This window comes from Leopardus geoffroyi, chromosome C2 (assembly GCF_018350155.1).
Source record: "Leopardus geoffroyi isolate Oge1 chromosome C2, O.geoffroyi_Oge1_pat1.0, whole genome shotgun sequence".
Classification (NCBI taxonomy): domain Eukaryota; kingdom Metazoa; phylum Chordata; class Mammalia; order Carnivora; family Felidae; genus Leopardus; species Leopardus geoffroyi.
Window position 1 is genome coordinate 39,897,491 of NC_059333.1, and position 19,977 is coordinate 39,917,467.

Consider the following 19,977-nt stretch of genomic DNA (forward strand, 5'->3'; position numbering starts at 1 on the left):
GTTTCACCTGTGATACATTGACTATCATATGGGTGTTTTCTACATTTGGAAAACAAAAGCAATTTCCAAACTGAGGTCAAAACTGAAAGTGTCTTCTCAACTGGCCCAAAACTCAATTGTTGTGAGTCTTAGGCCAATTCAGTTACACAGACTCCCTTATTTAAACAATTTAGGGGGTTGCTGTTTAACCATTTTATAGTCAATATCCTACTATCACTTATTGGATTGGTGAATGTCCAGTGGGGAGAGAAAATATTCACCAGTTATTCTAACAGGGGTAACTTAATATAATAAATTGTTACTAGGCCTGAGGCTGATATAGGAATAAAGGCAAATATGGAACACAAAGTCATCATGGAAGTAGCAATTACTTGAAGAAACTACCATCTGCTGGCTAGAGAAACAGAAGAGAGGCCAGTCAACTCAACATAGAAGCTTTGATGAGGGCCTCTGATTCAGTGCCAGCTCTCAGCTCAAGAAGAGAGACCTTGAGGGGCTGGAATTCAGACCTCTGAGGAGAGGGCACTAGCCCACTGGATTTTGATGTTTCTGGAGAGATGTAAAAGAGGCTGTTTCTAGAAGTATTGGAAAAACTGCAAAGTGGATTCAGCTGCGGCTACTGGAACGCGCCGCCACGGTAGGGTGAAGTAACGAAGATGGGAAGACACTGACAGCAACAGAAAGCCAATGGGAGCAAGGAGGAAACAGCATGTTCGTTCTTTTTCTAGCCTTCCAACCTTCCTTCAGCATTCCACTCAAAGCGTTTAACAGGGAGCCAGCTGCCAAACCAGAAATGTGGTCTGCAGAGTCCCAGCCCAAGCATTACAAGGGTGGGCGTTAAAACTGAGAGACAATAGCTTAGTAACTGGCACACTTATTTTACTGTGTTTCCAATTATTTGTGTAGATAGCTGTCTCTTTAGCCTAAAATTTCCTCCTGTAAGGCAGGAAATATATTTGTATCCATTCCATTATCCCGCATAACATTTGATATACAGGTGCTGTTGAATCAATGCATGGTTAAGGTAGAATGGCCTTATATTTATCCATGTTAAATATGATTCTGGGGGTGCCTTGGTGGCTCAGTCGGTTAAGCATCCGAGTTCGGCTCAGGTCATGATCTCGCAGTTCGTGAGTTCGAGCCCCGTGTCAGGTGCTGTGCTGACAGCTCAGAGCCTGGAGCCTGCCTCAGATCCTGTGTCTCCCTCTCTCTCCGCCCCGCCCCTGTTCATGCTGTCTCCATCTCTCAAAAATAAATGTGAAAACAAACAAACAAACAAAATTATTCTGTTAGGTACATGAATTGTTGTAGTTTGCAGAATTATATTTTTTTTTTTCCTTCTCAAATAATATTGTGTCTGTTGGTTATCATTCCTAGCTTTGGGGCCATCTGTAGATTTGATATGCATTGCCTTTTATAATAAGTAATCAATGTGAAATATATTGTTAAACCATCTTTCTCTAGCTTTAGAGGGCATAAAGATCACCTAAAGAGCTAGTTAAACATAGATTCCTGGGGCGCCTGGGTGGCGCAGTCAGTTAAGCGTCTGACTTCAGCCAGGTCACGATCTCGCGGTCCGTGGGTTCGAGCCCCGCGTCGGGCTCTGGGCTGATGGCTCGGAGCCTGGAGCCTGTTTCCGATTCTGTGTCTCCCTCTCTCTCTGCCCCTCCCCCGTTCATGCTCTGTCTCTCTCTGTCCCAAAAATAAATAAACGTTGAAAAAAAAAATTAAAAAAAAACAAAAAAAACCATAGATTCCTGGGCCCTGTCCCAGAGATTCTAATTGAACAGAACGTGTGTTTCTAACTAGTTCAGAGGTATGAAGATACTTTCCACCCAAGGTCCACATTTTTTATTACAATTGTTTTAATAAAAGATCAGAACGTGGCAGTCTTTTAAAAAGCTTTATACTTTGTTTTGTTTAATGCTTATTTATTTTGAGAGAGAGAGAGAACGCACAGGGGAGGGGTAGAGAGAGAGAAGGAGAGAGAGAATCCCAAGCAGGCTCTGCAGTCTCAGCACGGAACCCCGTCACAGGGCTCAGTCCCACAAACCATAAGATCATGACCTGAGCCAAAACCAAGATTTGGATGCTTAAGCGACTGAGCCACCCCTAGAACTGGTGCCCCTAAAACTGCTTTACACTTTAATTCAGTAAAATATTTACTGGACACATTGTATGTATAAATCATCCTGTTGAGAATTGCAAGAAATCCAGCAATAATTAAGGTATGTTTTCTCTTTTCAAGGAGTTTATAATGTAATAACTTAGTAGGACACCTAGGAAGATTAAGGACTAAAATATTATAAATAAAGTATTTGGGGATACAGAAAAGAAAAAAAACAGAAATAGTGATTTTTTGTTGAAAAGACTTTTTTGTTGAAAATATTGCAGTTGACATTGGTGATGAGCACCAGGTGTTGTATGTAAGTGTTGAATCACTAAACTGTACACCTGAAACTAATATTACACTGTGTTACTGAAATTTAAATAAAAATTTTAGAAGATATTGCAGATGACTTTGGGAGGTTGATTATGAATCATGTTTTACTCAGTTTTCTTTTGTTCTTAATGGATGGATGATGTGATGAGAATGTGACAAGAATATTCCACTACAGATCATCATTATCTGACTTCAAATATTTCTTTTGTACTCTATCCCCATCACTTAAGTCATTTTGGAGCCTAACCTTAACCCAAAACCCTCTATTATATTTTTTATGACAGTATTTTTTTAAAAAAATCAAAATAGGACAAGACAAGTTGGAATAAGCTTCAGAAAGGGGAGCAAAGGAGAAAAGTGAAGGAGATAAAGATTTATCTCTTCATGACTCCAAATGCCAGATGTTATCACAAGAACACTAGACATTTCCCTCCCTCTGTGTCTGTAGATAATGGCCTCATGGCCACAGACTGTTAAATGTAACCAAGTCTTACGTTCAGAAAGAGGGTCTACTGAAATGATGAGAATCAAGTAGGTCAAACCATTCCTCTGTAGTCAAGTACTGGGGGGGGGGGTGGTTTGCAGATACAGCTTAGATTCAACGCCATTGGCTCATATCTCTGGGTCCTGTTTCCCTAGATTCAAATTTTGGATCCCTTAATTTTTAGTTGAGCTTTGGGTGAATGATTTAAATGCTCTATGTCTCAATTTCCTCACCTGTAAAATGGATATTAATGTGGTATCTTTTTCACAAGACTGTTTTAAGAACTCAAGGCATTGATTCAGGTAAAGCAGTAAAACGTATCTGGTGGATAATAAGCACTCAACACATTATAGTTGTTGTATTATCCTATAGATGGATCAATAACATCATCTTCTTATACAGAGCACAGTTGGTCTCTACCAAAAGATGTTGTTTTAAGGCCGACATTATTTGAAATGTATTATTTGTATATTTTTGAAAATAAATGAAAAATTATAATCAAAAATTATTATGGTGTATTATTAAACCATTATGTTTAACCCCCTTGTTTTCCTTCCTCTTATGGAGAAAGGAGAAAGAAATACCTTTAAGAATTATTTATGTGGAAAGATATTTGGATAAATAGTATGACAAGTTATGCAAGTTTATAAAAATTTAAAAAAGATAGGGGCACCTGGGTGGCTCATTCAGTTAGGCATCCAAATTCAGCTCAGGTCATGATCTCGTCATTTGTGGGTTTGAGCCCCACATCGGGCTCTGTGCTGACAGCTCAGAGCCCGGAGCCTGCCTCTCTGGTACAGAGAGGTACAGATTCTGTACCTCTCTCTCTGCACCCCCCTCCCCACTAGCTCACACACTCTCTCTCTCTCTCAAAAGTAAATATTAGAAGAAAATTTAAAGAAAGATAAGTAATATAGTATGAGCACTGGTTTTATTTCAGTTTGAAATAATATGTAATATGCTAACCATTTGTACATTATAGGACAAGTATTCAAATTTTCATTATACACTTGTATTATATCTTTAATCTTTTGTCCTTACTATTTGCTAAACTACTCATGAGCATTGAACAAGGACAATATAATAATTTATAATCCTTCCACCTGATAATTAATTGTGACTGAAAGAAACATGGTAATGATAGTGCCCACTACTGCGCAACACTGGATTTGGTCATTCTAAAGCATGGTGACAAATTATAATTGTCTGATTTCAATCCATACCACTGTAGAGTCACTTAGACTCAACATTTTTCTTAAAAATGACTTTGCCTACTTAGTAACAATGTTGGCAAAAGTATCTCCTTGACTTCTTCTGAGATACAAATAATATCTGAGAACATACTGTTATAGACTGATGCTATATTCTCTCTCTCACTACATAATTTTGAAGGGTAACTTAAGATATTTAAAGTGTATGGGGGCACCTGGGTGGCTCAGCTGGTTAAGCGTCCAGTGTCTGCTCAGGTCATGATCTCATGGTTCATGAGTTCAAGCCCCACACTGGGCTTTGTGTTGACACCTCAGAGCCTGGAGCCTACTTTGGATTCTGTGTCTCCCTCTTTCTTTGCCCTCCTCCACTTGCACTCTCTCTCTCTCTCTCTCTCTCTCTCTCTCTCTCAAAAATAAACATTAATGGGGCGCCTGGGTGGCGCAGTCGGTTAAGCGTCCGACTTCAGCCAGGTCACGATCTCGCGGTCCGTGAGTTCGAGCCCCGCATCAGGCTCTGGGCTGATGGCTCAGAGCCTGGAGCCTGTTTCCGATTCTGTGTCTCCCTCTCTCTCTGCCCCGCCCCCGTTCATGCTCTGTCTCTCTCTGTCCCAAAAATAAATAAACGTTGAAAAAAAAAAATTTAAAAAAATAAACATTAAAAATTTTTAAAAAAGATATTTAAGTCTATGTGCGTATGTCTGCACATGCATATATACGTATTTCTCTGTCTTAATATCCTGTTTCTTGTATATGTCCATATATGTGGAGACGTTCTCTATTCTTTTCATTAGTGGTAACTAACTGCAAAACTGCAGAAGTGTACTCTCAGATCTTATGGCAGAGGGAGGGAGATCCTGGGTGTAACATCCATCTCAGTCAGTATTTCTCAAATTTGATTGCATATTGGAATCTCCTGGGAAATGGAGACACTCAGATTTTTTTTTTTTTTTTTTTTTTTTTGGTAAAATCTACCCAGGTTATCGTAAAGTACAGCCAAGTTCTCAGACCATTAGTTTAAAATCAGCAACTAGGTGTTGCTTCTACTTGCTCATCCAATCCTTATTACCTACATCCTGCCAATCTCTGAGTAAGATACTCTTTGAGTTTACTAATGTTGACAATTTTTTTTCTATTTTATCCTGTAACAATGTACATATTTGAGGAATGTCTACTTAATTCAAAGGAATTAATAATTGCTCATACCAACTACATATCAGGCACCATGCTAGCTACCAGTGGAAATACAAAAATGAATTCCTTGTAGCATCTGCGATCAAGTTGCTAGAACTATGTGGAAAGAGACAAACACATACATAAAGAGGTTTTCATTTCAGAAAGGCTTTAATGTAGTTTTCTCAACACTGGCTACACATTGAAATCACCTGGAGAGTTTAAAAAACCTGCTGATGGCCAGCCACACCCTCAGAAATGCTGTTGTTAAATCTGGGCTGCATCAGAATTCTTTAATGTTCCTCAGGTGAGTGACTCTCCAGAATTCACAGCCGTAAAGCAAAGTGCTATGGCAATGAGGAAAAGAAAGTTTTTTGAGGAAGAGGTAGCATTTAATGAAAGCTATTCATCGTGAGCTAGAATCTCTACATGAGTCTACTTGTTTACTCATCACAGTGACCCTTGAAGTTGCTGTTACAATGATCTATTTTTTACAAGTGAATAAACTGAGTCACAGAAAAATTAATTCACTCTCCACGGCCAAGCAGGTGGGGGAGCTCAAGCTAGAACCCAGGGAGTCTGACTTTAAGGCTTCTTCTCCCACCTCTTATGCGCTTTTTCCTAATGGAAATTCAGGGAGTAAATGAATGAAAAGCACTATGGAGTAGTGTTTGCAGGCAAGGGCTCTGGAGCCAGTCTTGTGCCTGTTTGAATTCTGGCTCTGTCACTAACTAGCTGAGTCCCCTAACTTCTTTGTGCCTCGGTTTTCCCATATGTACCTTTGGAATAATAAGAGCACTTTTTCCATGGCGTCGTTGTGAGGATGAAATGAGTTGTTACATAAATATTAGGAATCATAATTGCTGTTCTGAGGGAAAGAACAGCTATTAGGGTAACGGAAATGCCTGGTTGTGGAACAGTGAGGAATTCAGTGTGCTAGAGGATGGGAAGCAGAGTGGCCTCTAGTCAGCATGCCTGTAATTCTAGGTTCACATCCATTGCTCTACTGTAGTAATCAATAGTGCCTGCTTTTCTCTTACATGTGTCCCCGTTGGGACAATAAAGAGATCTACCATAGCTATAATATGTCGGGGGTAACAGCCCAGGTGAGAGGGTTAGAGGTATAACTACTCAGAAGACTTTGAGTTGGGAAGTGCTACAGTCAGAAAAAAATAAGGTCTGTGCTTTATAAAGATAACTCAGGCAATGGTGTGTTGTATGGATTGCAATTATAAAACTTAACAGTTTCTAAATGCAAAGCAGTATAAACACGTGCCTTGAAAGATACGGTGGGCATTGGACATAAATTAAGGGGAGAAGGGTTGAAAATGGGGTGAACCCTAGCAAGACTGAATCTATCATCTTTAAAGTCAGGTATCAAGCCAGGAATTGTTTCATTATTAAGGCCACGTGTGACCTGAAACACTCAGAAAGATCAGGCCTCGGTAAGCTTGGCCAAATTGCCAGTGGTGTGTGGGTTGGGATTTCCCTCACCACAGGAAAGAGCAATTCCTCAGGACAGACTAGAAAACGCAGTGTCCTGTCTGTCTCTGTGGCCCATAGCCTGGAATTGGGGACTAGGTGAGCAAGCTCAACTGTGCGATACTAAAGGAATAAAGAATTAAGAAAGAGGGGTCGTTGCTGTCAGCTCTTAGAACAAGTAACTGCCATTCATTTGAAAACACACGAGTATGGCTCTTAGGAAATGCAGTTAAGTTTATCATTGTTTTCCTTACCTTGATTTTCAAGTCGATAAGATTTCTCAATCCAAGATCATTTTAAAAGGACATATCACTCTCATATAACATTCCAGGAACATGGCAAATAACAAGTGTGACTGTGAAGTGAACCTATGACTGGAAACTGAAGCCAGAATCTCTGCATTCCTTGCAAGTACCCATGGTTCCTTTAATTATACTCCGGGCTTGTAAACAGGAAAGTGTTTCACAGATGTAGAAAATCCAAGAGGTAAGCCAAAAAATATAATAAATATATGGTCTGGCAGAACCAAACTAGATTAAAGCAATATGATATACTAAGAGAGAGGAATATTTTGGAGAAATAGTAGCAACAATGGAATCATACTGAAAAAGCTACTTATTTGAAAAAGCTTAGTAACTGAGGGAGTTATCATCAATTTTGATAAATATAACAAAGATGTAGAAAATAAAATGAGGGGAAGGTCTACATTTAAAAAATCACAACTTTAAGTGAAAAATTAAGTCTCTTTGAGAGAGAGAGAGAGATTGAGAGAGGCATCCTAGAGTTCATTTCTTTTGTGGTGATAACTGAAAATATTTTATAATCCCTCTAATATGCTTCTATTAAATATCTCTTTCTTGTTTTACTGATTCATGTTTGTCTAAATTCTAAGGTTTTACAGATTCTTTAGTATTGTATTGCTTTTATTCAGATTTCCATCTATGTAACATTAAGTAAACTCTAATGCCAATATGAATTTCATATAATTTGGTAGTGAATCAGACCAACAACTTAAGAGGTAGTTTTCAGAGAAAGTCCAGTTGTGTTTAAAAACATCTGCAAAGTTGGGTGCCTGGGTGGTCTGCCGGTTGAATGGCCGACTTCAGCTCAGGTCATGATCTCGCAGTTTGTGAGTTCGAGCCCCGCGTCGGGTTCTGTGCTGACAGCTCAGAGCCTGGAGCCTGCTTCGGAATCTGTGTTTCCCTCTTTCTGCCCCTCCCCGTCTCGCACTCTGTCTCTCTCTCAAAAATAAATAAACATTTAAAAAAAAGAAAAGCCCTGCAAAGTACTTTTTTCCCCATAATATCTTAAAGACACACGTGAAGTTGACTGAGGCTGTCAGACATGAAGTATTTCAATCTCAATCAAAGCTATCATTCCACAAGAGTAAGAATTTGTTCCATTTATTAGCAATGAACATGTGGCTTATCACTTGACTCATTAGCACACTTATGTGAACACAGCGAGCTTGTAATTTCCCAGAATTCCTTTCACTTCTCACTTGCTCTGGCAGAAAGTCACTGTGGTGACATCTGTTTCTTGTAGAGCTATCGAGAACGATAAGCAGCTTCTCGTGTTGCATAACTCATGGATTTTTCTCCCTATTCTCCAACAGCTAATATGCTCCTTTTCTGCCATATGGAAAAGATAAATACCAGAACCTAAAATATCAGAGTAGAAGAGAAATAAGAATGAAACTCTTTGAACACTGACCATGGAGGAAATACTTATGAAGTATGTTCAAAGGTGTTTGACTTTTTTGTTATTGTTATTAAATTAGTGATCACATCAAAAGTACGTTAGCTAGCAAAAAATTTCCTTTATGTTACTCTATTCAAAAATTCAAATGGGCACAAAGTGTTAAAACCATACCTCGTTTCCAGTTATTTATTGCTATGTAACGAAACACCCCAAAATTTGTTGGCTTGAAATTACGTTTTCTTATTAAGCTAAGAACTCTAGCTCAACTGAGCCCAGCGGAGCCTTCTCAGCTGCAGTCCCTCACACAGTCGCACAATAGCTAACGATAGAATCATCTGTAGACTGGACTTGACTAGATAATCATGATGGCTCACTCATGGCTAGCAGTTGATGAAAGTTGTTGGCTGGGAGCTCAGCTGGAACTGTAAACATTAGCACTTAGACCCAACCCACCTCTCCATGTGATTTGGGTTTCTCATGCCTGGTAGATTGGTTTTAAGATGGAATATCCAAAGAGCAGTGTCCCATGATACTCAGACAATAAGAGACAAAATTTCTTATGACCCAAAATCAGAAGTCATGTGGTATCACTTCTGTCATATTCTTCGGTTCAAAAAGTAAGCCACAATGTGAGCTTAAATTTGAAGAAACCACACAAGGGCCCAAATCGTAGGAGGCATGTCTCATTGGGGGGCCCTTTGAAAATAAGTTACCAGACCTCAAATTAAAACTTTCTATGGAAATCCATAGGGATACTACATGTGAAAAATACTTAAATTTAAAGAATTTAGAGATTCAGGACCCAATTTGATAGTCAATGTCTAATTTCATTCAGTGTCTCTAAGATTATTATACACAATAATCAACTACATTGAGTTTCATCTTTATGATCATATGTTAATAAAAATATGTTTGTAAATCAGTTTTCACATTATTCCTATTACTGCAATATTTGCATTTTAGGTAAAAATTTTTCTCTTTTTTATTAATGATCACTTCAAATAATGATGGCTAGCATTTATTAAGCATTCACAATGTTCCAGAAATTGTCAATCCTAAACAAGTCTGTAAGATAAATAAAATTATTATTCCAACTTTGTAAACTTATCACTAGAGAAAGGATTCAGAGATTAAGAATTTGCTAAGAATCACATAGCTGGTGACTGGCAAAGCTACAACTTGACCCTAGGGAATATGAATCCCAAGTTCATACTCTTAAATATAAAAGTTGCTCACAAAGTCCTGTACTTAGACACAGTATCTCAGTTACTAGTAATAAGGTCATGTTACCCTGCAATGGAATTTAGGGCAGAATTTTAAGCAGTGTCAATTTCCTCCAGCCAAAAACCACCAGGAATATACCTATACTTGAAGAAGCTGAGTATGTTACACATTGCACTGTTAAAGAACACGTAACATGGAAACATGAGGTGTCTCTGTAAGAGAGTTTTAGAAATAGCCTTAGTGTTTGGGCTTTGGTGGGGTGACTTTGAGGATGGCTTAAGGAAGTGGGGATTTGTTCTAGATTAGATGCTGTCAGAAAGCAGGAGCAAATCGATGATTGGGTAAGTCAAAAAAGCCTATACATAAGAAGTGCAGATTAGAGTGATGATAAAGCTGTAATTGGCAAAGAAGTATCAGTCACTCAAGTTAGTCAGGAGAGAGAGACGCTTGGTATTTTGTGGTTTGCACAATGACCTCGTTTTTGTTGGCATTTAGACAAAATTATGAAATGGTCTTGTTTTTGTCTCAGTTTATCATGGTTTCAGAGTGAACTTGTCTCATGTTGGTGTACTGTGAGATTTGTTTATGTCCAAAAGGAGAACAACATGGCCCAGCTGTGCAGGCCAGATCAGCTTCTAAGAACACAGAGGACTTGCTATGAGTGTCAGACTGGTTCCTAGATGTCAGGGACTGCTTTTATTATTTCTTAGTAGGGTGACTTTTTTGCGCAAATGTAGTGTGTCCTATTTGTTTGACATTATTATTTTACTTTAACACTTAGGGTGCTGAATCAACTATCTAAACAAAAATACTGTATATGTATATGAAACTTATAATCTTTAAGTGACATTACTAATACAAATATTTTATTAAAGATAATTTTACTTTTAACAATCAATATACAATATGCATCAGATTTTTAAATGTGGTATCATTATATTTTGGAGGAAAGCTTTCCTGGAAAAGAACAAATATCTGAAGTTTTAATGAGATTAAGGAGATAACGTTTCATGTATTGACACACTGATTTTATATTAATTAGGCATATGTTTTAATATTTATATTAAGGTGTTACTTTCACATTAATTGCTTTTGGCATTATTTGCTATAACATTTACACGAAAAGATCAGGGGTTTTGTACTCATATACTGAGAAGTCAACATGATACATAAGATTCATAGGGATTCTGTTTTAGGTTAATTGTTGGTAATATACTGGAACCAAATGAAGGCTTTTTATCCCACTTGGCCATCTTGGCTGACTGGGTTAAAAGCCATTAAACCTTAAGGCAGGGTTTAGAAAATCAGATGGGACACCATACAGCAGTTGCTAGAATTCAGTATTTGGGCTAAGGAGCATTACAAGGTACTTTGGTGGGAAAAAAAAAAAAAAAAAAAAAAAGAAAGAAAGAAAGAAAGGAAAGGAAAGAAAAGAAAAGAAAAGAAAAGAAAAGAAACCCATTTCTAGTTCCTAAAATATACTAAGTTTCATTTCTTGGACTATATCTTCCTTTTTATACTTCAAGATTCTGGCTCAGTTCTTAACTCCTTTGTTTGAAATAAATGCCCATTCTTAGAGAACCCTATGATCCTGTTCACAGCTCTATCTGTATTTTTGTCTGTCTCCTTCGCTAGACTACGGACACTTCAAGTATGAGATCATTCATCTCCTTACCTCGGTGCCTAACACAACGTTTGCCATTTAATGGGTGCTCAAAAAAAAAAAAAAAAAAAAAGGCTATTGAATGAATAAAGGAATGAACAAATGGATATTTTTATTCTCAGTTCATTAATAAATTGGCTTAAAATTTTTTCTTTCTCATAATTAACAAAGTTGTTAAACTCTGATAAATGAAATTGAAACAATTCCATGAAACACTATAATAAACAGTTTACTTTAAAAATAAAGTGATATTCTAACTTATGTATGATCTCACTTACTAATCCTTGATGTGAAATTGCGTCTTTTTTTTTCTGCACCCAGAAAACAAGATAGATGTTTTCTAAAGACAGTTTTATTGTTTTGTTTTTGGAATTTGTTTTAGAGAATGCAAAACAGGTGTGGATCATCTGTTGTCATTTAAAGAAACTTACAAATACATTTTTGAGTGTATATTTTAGAAAACACATGCAAAGTGAACTTAATTTCCAATGTAAATAAAACAAATATTGGTATTTATAAATACTACATTAAAGTCTTTTAAATTAATATCATAACTTCAAAATAATAAACTCCAGTGGCTAGTGTATTAAGAGAAGAACAAATAAAGTAAACTTGTTAATTCAAAAATATTTATAGTCAGATATACTCAGACTGTTATTCAGGACAAATACATAATATTTCTTTTGAAATCAGATTTTGCGAAAAAACTTTTGTTCTATAAATCAGTAGATGACAATTATGGAATTTACTTTGTTTTGTTGATTCTTCCCATTGCTAAATTTAAAATTGTCAAACTAAAAAAAGACCACCACCACCACCAACAAATACTTCCAGGAATTCAAGTGCACCAATAAATAATAATTCCATAAAGTATAATACTAACTGGATTAATTTTTTGCATCTCTTACAATCCCATGTGTAAAGAAGATCTTGTTGGTCCATAAATATTTTGAGAGAAATTTAAGAAGATATTCAAGAAGGAGTCATTTTTTTTTTGTTAAAGAAGAAACTTAGAAATATTTTACTCATGGGGCACCTGGGTAGCTCAGTCAGTTAAGCATCCGACTTCAGCTCAGGTCATGATCTCACAGTTGATGAGTTTGAGCCCCACATAGGGCTCTGTGCTGACAGCTTGGGGCTTGGAGACTGCTTCAGAATCTGTGTCTCCCTCTCTCTCTGCCCCTCTCCCACTCACACTCTCTCTCACTCAAGAATAAATAGGCATTAAAAAAATTTTTTTTAAGTAAATATTTTACTCATGCTTCCTGATAAGTGCATTGGAATTGTTTCCATCATTAATTAATTAGTTAATTAATTAAAAAAACAAATGAAGCCAACTCCATAAAATATAGTTTAACCTATAATTTAATTTAGAAGCAGAGGAAATAGTTCAACAATTTTCTAAGTCATTTAAAATGAATGTATATAATTAATAACTTAAAGACTTTAATAATTTAATAATTAGCAAAGTTAACAGCCAATTACATAAGTAGTACTAAAATGAAATTCAAAAGTTATATAATGAACCATACAAATTTTTAAAACATAATTTAGATATTTTTATGGACCATATTTCTAAGGGGGAACAAAGTCCTAAAATAAAGATTATAAACATATTCTTGACTTCGTTCATGTTTTTCAGCTCTTTAGCATCTCAGAAAAACAGGTACTGTAATAAATTCCTTTTTTATTATATGTGAGAAACATGGCAAGTCATTTGCAAATATTTTATGCCATTATAAAAGGGAAATACTTCACTGCTAATAGAGATCTCACAGAATAGCCACAGCACACTCAAACCTTGACAGTTGGAAATAATTTTTCTTAGATTAAAGGCCATCATTTTATCAGAAATTCCCATTGCTAAGCGCATGAATATTTGAAGATTTTTATCCTATTTGTAAGAAATACTCTATAGTAGAACACAGTTCATAACCAAATTTTAAGGGTAATTTACCAAATACTTGTAGTTGAGCATTTTTGGTCTAAGTTATGTTGCTGGTGATTATTTGAAGGATTAGAATGATTGTAACTGGACTCTAAGCCTGCAACATTAACAACTCACCTTTATTAAAGTACTTTCCATATGGAAAATAGATATGTTATGATAACAACTTACATTTAGAGAGGTTAAGTAATTTGCACTAGGTCACAGGACTAGTAAGTTGTAGAATCAAGATTTAAATCCAGGCAGACTGTCTTTTGTACACACACGCTGAATCTCTACACTGTACTGTCCCCCTATAGAGCATTGGGTAGTTCTCCTTTTGTAGATAAGAGAGCCAAGGACCACTGGGTTAAAATAACGTGTACAAAGCCATATAGTAAATCTTTGTCAAGGCAGAACAAAGCCCACACGGTTTACTCCAAGTCCCCAAATTTTCCACTATGACAAACAGTTCCCCACCTCTCCGGAAGCTCTAGTTTCTCTCAGCATCATAGATTTCCACTTCTCTTGTCCTATTCACCTCATTCTAAGTCCTGTGCCTTTTTCCAAGGGCCAACCTCCTTGTTTAATCCATGGCCAGCCTCATACAACATTCTAGATCCACCTGTACTTTGGTTAAGGCCATTTGACCAAAGTGAAAAGGCCCTGGACTAGGCCAGCTAGGCAAGAAAGTTGCATTTTTAGACTGGCAAAGAGATCTGATGAGAGACAGTAAGGAGAATGAGAAATCTCAGAAACATACAGTATAGGAGTGGGAGGAATAAATCTGCAAAACAGAGAATCCTTGGAAAAAGAGGAATTTTCTGGTTCTGAATATTTGAAGAGTGATGCACTAACTACCTTCTCATTGCCCTTCTGGTTCCATTCTCCATTTATATTCACCCTGTGTCTTGGATGCTTACCTGTATACATCACACCAACAGGTTCTCTTTCCTCTGGCAATAAAAGTCACCAGAAGGAAAAAGGAGCGTGAGGTCAGATATTTGTTCCCTAGTTCCCTTCTTGCAGGGTCATTTAGCGTGGCTATGAAATTCTTCCAAAGATTCCCTCCAATCAAGCTATTTGCTCTTAGGCTGTCCTCCCTGAGTTCCAGGAACTAACTTTTCTCCCTCTCCCTTCAAAACTAGCAGTGATGATGGTTCTGTTGCACTGTTACCCCCCTTGTATTATATGCTCTAAGCAGTTTCTCCAGTCCCTGGACTGATACAGGAGGTCTGAAAGATGGGTGAGAATTAATAAAATCTCAATGGCAGCAAGTAGAGAATACAGAGAGATGTATTTCAATGAAATATTAAGAAGGATTTTCTGAAGAATATCAATGTGTTGTGCAGTCTGAGAAAACACTCATCTTCATCATTTGAAGATAAAAATCAGGCAATGAGACCATTCAATACAGTTAAAAATTCTGAGGGAAGGCCGAACTTCCAATAAATCAAATCAGAAGTCAATTTGTGCTTGTCGAAAGTATACTAAGTGCCGTAGAAAGCATTGCCATTTAAAAGCTACTCATTTAGGGGCGCCTGGGTGGCGCAGTCGGTTGAGCGTCCGACTTCAGCCAGGTCACGATCTCGCGGTCCGTGAGTTCGAGCCCCGCGTCGGGCTCTGGGCTGATGGCTCAGAGCCTGGAGCCTGTTTCCGATTCTGTGTCTCCCTCTCTCTCTGCCCCTCCCCCGTTCATGCTCTGTCTCTGTCCCAAAAATAAATAAATACGTTGAAAAAAAAATTAAAAAAAAAGCTACTCATTTAAAAAAACAGTTTTACTCTGGTTAGACCCAGTCTTTGTATATTGTTTTTTAAAAGAAGGGTCAAATATAAAAGAAAACTAATTAACATATATTTATATTTGTACTTATTATATACTAAGAATTTTGCTAAATATTCTCTTTTAACCTCAGTTTTAATTTATATAGAGCATTAGTCAACCTGTTTGGGTATAAAGTTCTAAGTTTTGAGAAATATATATAGTCATGTTACCACCACTAAAATTAAGGTATAGAATATTTCCATCACACCAGAAAATTTCTTTGTGCCCATTTGTAATCAATTCCCTCCCCCAAACCATAGACCTAGACCCTGGCAAGCAGTGATCTGACTTTTGTACTTATTGGTTCTTGTTTTTCTAGAATTTCATGCATATGTAACTTTTCTGCAACATATGTAGCCTTTCTGTCAGAATTCTTTGCTTTAATGCAACAGTTTTGATTGTCTTCCATATCAGTGCATTTATCAATAGCTTGTTCCTTTCACTGGCAAGAACTACTATAGTATGATTTCTCTATTTACCTGTCGATTCACTTTTGGGTTATTTCCAGTTTTAAATGATTACGAATAAAGCACTTATTGGGGTAAGGTTTTTGTGTTAAGCTATATTTTCATTTCTCTTGGGTAAATACATAAAATGAGATCATCGGGTCATATGGTAAGCGTATATTAGGAACTTTTCAAACTGTTTTTCCTGTGCTAAGTGGTTGTAAGTATTATTTAATCCTTAGAATCCTGAATCTTTATTATCTCTTTCAAATCTTAGAGAAGACTTGTGATTTCCTTCCATTTTATGGATAAGAAAACCGAAGTTAAAGAGATTAAGTGATTTGTGCAGGGCTGTGTGTATAATAAGCTGTAAGCTCAGGATTAGAACCCAGACACTGTAGCTCATGCATAGAAAACATGACCACAGTGAGTAGCTTTTTATGAGACAAATATTGTAGTATGCATTGATTATGTACCAGTCCTTGAAAATTTAAGAGTTAAAATAAAAGCAACAAAAATATATGCCCTCAGGGATATTACACAAAATCTTCATACTCAGTTCAGAGTTAGATGCCAAACGGCTTGACTAAAAGTATAACATCTTAGAAGTACAGAGAAAAATATAGATTTAAAATCTAGCCGTAGATGATGACCTAGCCTGGAAGTAGGAATGGTACTTAGAACTCAGACTCCCTAGTTCTAAAATGTTTTTATTTTTTATTTATTTTTGAGAGATACAGAGAACAGGGGAAGCAGAGAGAGAGGGAGAGAGAATCCCACGCAGGCTCTGTGCTGGCAGCAAAAGGGGTGTAGAATGTGGGGGGCAAACTCGCAAACTGTGAGATCATGACAAATCAAGAGTCATTTAACTGACTGAGCCACCCAGGTGCCCCAGACTCCCTAGTTCTAAACCAAAGCTCTGCTATTTTCTAGGAAGGCAAACTTAGGTTACATAATCTCTCAAGTCCATACTTTCTTCATTTATAAAATAGGGATAGGCATTTTTATTTGGATTAAGTGAATTAACATGATGCGGCATTTAGAACAGTGTCTGGCACATAGTAAGAGCTCAATAAATGTTAGTTATTAACATTATCAGGGACATATTGTCAATTCCAGTCCAATTCCCAAGTTGGCCTCTTGCCTGAAATTCATTTAAGTTCAGTAAGATCTCTATCTGTGAATGTGTTTATTTATTTTCTTCCTTGTTCCAGCAGAGTTTAAGATTGCATCTGTCAATATTAGTGAGCTGAAGCTTACCTAAAGATAACAAATGATGACATTTGGATTTTCTTCAACTTGGGAGTTTTAAGATTCAGCCTCATACCAGTAGAATAATCAATAGGCACTTCATACATAATAATATAGTGAGTAAAATATCCCATCTATATTTATCAACTTTTATGCCTATGTAAAATTACTAAGTCCCCTACAATAGCACTCCATTTCTTTAGTTCTGGTTTACAAAATAAGAACATAAGGCATTGACAGTTAAGGTATGTCAATAGCAAGCTTAGTGTTAAAGACAGAAATGGAATTAAATACTGATAAGATGTCTATCTCCTTTTCACATGCCAAACCAAACTGACCTCACACACACACACACACACACACACACACACACACACACACACATATAACTATATATACATTATATATGTATATATATGAGTATATGTTTATCTCTCTATATATAATACATATACATAAAATAACATACTTTCATTAATAAAAAGAGTTCTGCATTTGAATTAATTTTCCAACCTTAGAGTTTTGGAATCCTTATAATTTTCAATATGTTATAAAACAACTATAGTGAACTTTCTTACCTTTCTGTTGTTATTAATATAGTATGAGAGATAGAAAGAAAAAATATGAAACCTCTAAATTTACTCTAGAAAGATAAAATTAAAGAGCAAAATTCACAAGTTGAAAATTTTATATTCTCTCAAAACTTAACAATATATCTTTTAGAAATTATTTTTGACAATTTGAGACAATTTTTGGTAGTTATCCAGGGTATTTATGTAGTGTAAGATAAATCCATTTTGTCAAGGCATGCACACACAAAAACCCTAAAATATTTAAAAGAAGAATTCAATAAGCCACTTGAATGAAACCATCACAAATGTGAATTATGCATGTGAAATAGGCTCAGATTATTTTCAGTGAATTTCCCATCATTTGGATTCACCTGAAGTTTGAGCCTATAAGGTCTTGAAGGAAACTTAGCTTGGAGTGAAATTTAGTAAGGCAGAACTAAGCAGGCGAAGCCAAGTGATGAGAGCTGTCACTAGATCTGCCGTGGGATAAAATTGGCAGGTTTTGCTTGGCTATGGCCACAGGTGGAACGTAATTTTGATGGCTTCATCTACAATTCTCTTGAGCATTTTTTTTTCCACATCATGGAAATCTGCTTCAACTCAGTTTGACAGATGGATATCCGATTTGTTGAAATGTGGGAGCCCCACTTTCAGGAATGAAAGAGACATGGCCATCAGTCTTCCTGGAAACAGAAAAACAAAGTCAGTAAGTTATGACACAAGGATATCTGTTGCTTGGTTTCCTCTTCCTATCCCCAGGCATGCACTGTGCAAACGATAATATATATATGCATTGCCCCTGCAGATAATCCCATTCAACTAGTTAGGTTTAAGAAGAATGGAAGAATCGGATGAGTTGTAGAAATAAATTCTAGATTTACCGAATTGCATTTTACATTATTCTATACAACATGTACAGTGTGACTTTGCTCTGCATGTTCATTGTCACTGAAAGAAAATAGGGCCTTTGTTCTATTCCCCAGGATCAACTGAAAGAGTTGATGTTCATGAAGATAGTTGAAGATTACTTTTGAGATTTTGTGATGTTGCTATTCGGAATTTCAATTTTATTCAGAATTTTAATTTTATTCAGAATTTGAAAATGGGAATGTTCAATCATGAATATCACATGTACTAATTCTCCTTTCCTACTGCTCCTATCTTTGTAAATTGTGTTATCACTTCATACATTTGGAAATGCAGGACCTAAAAAGGCTGATTGGAGAGATAAAATGGCATCTTAGATAAGATTGTCTTTCAAGAAATTTCATTTTTAAAACAAATTGGCTGGGGCACCTGGTTGGCTCAGTTGGTTAAGCATCCAACTCTTGATCTTGGTAGGTCATGATCTCACAGTTTGTGAGATCGAGCCCTGCACCAGGCTCTGTGCTGACAGTATGGATCCTGCATAGGATTCACTCTCTCCCTCTCTCTCTGCCCCTCCCCTGCTCATGAACACACACACACACACACACACACACACACACACACACACACTCAAAATAAACAAATACACTTAAAAAAGAAACAAAACAAATTGACTGTATTTTTTGATTGACAATCTATACAAATATGTATATGTGCAAGATTTCTCAGATTTTTGTTTTGCTTTGTTTTGTTTTGTCACCTGTATGACCATATATGATCCCACAGGAAAGAACAAACAAACAAAACCCAAACAAACAAAACCTCTGTGCTCAGTTTTTACTGAAGGATTGATAGTGCCCTGATAGTAACGTGCTCCCCACTTGAAACATTCTTACTACCACATATCCCCAAGGTGTGATCCTTCTTTTGATTTCTTCTCAGAAGTTACTTGATTAGAGATTTTCTTGCCACACCCACTTTAACTGCCTCATTTTCTATCTACCTCTCTGCTTTGTTTTTCTTCATAACATTTGTGTATTGTTTGTCTCCCCTTCTGGCATATAAGCAACATCAGAGGAGATACTTAGTCTGTTTTTCTTGTTGTATACAAGTACCTACAACTGTGCCTGACATATAGTATTGGTTCAATAAATATTTGTTGAATTAATAAAGATGGATTGGCCCCAGGGAAAACAAATGAATAAATCTGGTACCATCCCAAACTTCCTTGTATATATACCTTCCCTTGTAATTTCTCTGTTCTTATTTTCTCTTATCCCAGTTTCAATCAAATCAAGAAGGGTTCTAACATCTGTCCTGGTTTTAGATTTGTCCTATGACATCTCTGTCTGTATCCAGGCCAGGCCTGAATCCAACTGCTGTATATCTATTGCAGGACATAGCTTTTGGGAAGAGATGGCGGTTTTAATCCATGCTTTTTTCTTGGCCTCAGAATTAAACCTGAAAAAATCTCCAGAGGAGAGTCCATCAGATTACTGATAGTTTTTGAATTTGAAAAAAAATAGCTTTGTCCAAGTTTTGAATAGTTTTGTACTTTCATTTCTTCTCATTCTTGTACTTGGACACTCGTCGAAGGTGACACGGCTCAGATAAAGTTCCTCTTCCTCCTTTCCACAAAGATTGCCTCTCTTTCCGTGGATGTAAAAAAAAACCCAGATTTTCCAGTACTTTTGAATTTTGTTTTATTTGG

General features: G+C 36.7%; 1 long non-coding RNA gene across 1 annotated transcript in view; it reads left to right on the forward strand.

Annotated features, from left to right (window-relative positions):
- Positions 1–8,588, forward strand: part of LOC123610739 — a 77,005-nt gene extending 68,417 nt beyond the window's left edge. Inside the window, exons 3-4 of the long non-coding RNA XR_006718272.1 lie at positions 7,122–7,276; positions 8,406–8,588. This is a non-coding gene — a long non-coding RNA (uncharacterized LOC123610739). The remainder of the gene's footprint in view (positions 1–7,121; positions 7,277–8,405) is intronic.
- Positions 8,589–19,977: the final 11,389 nt, after the last annotated feature.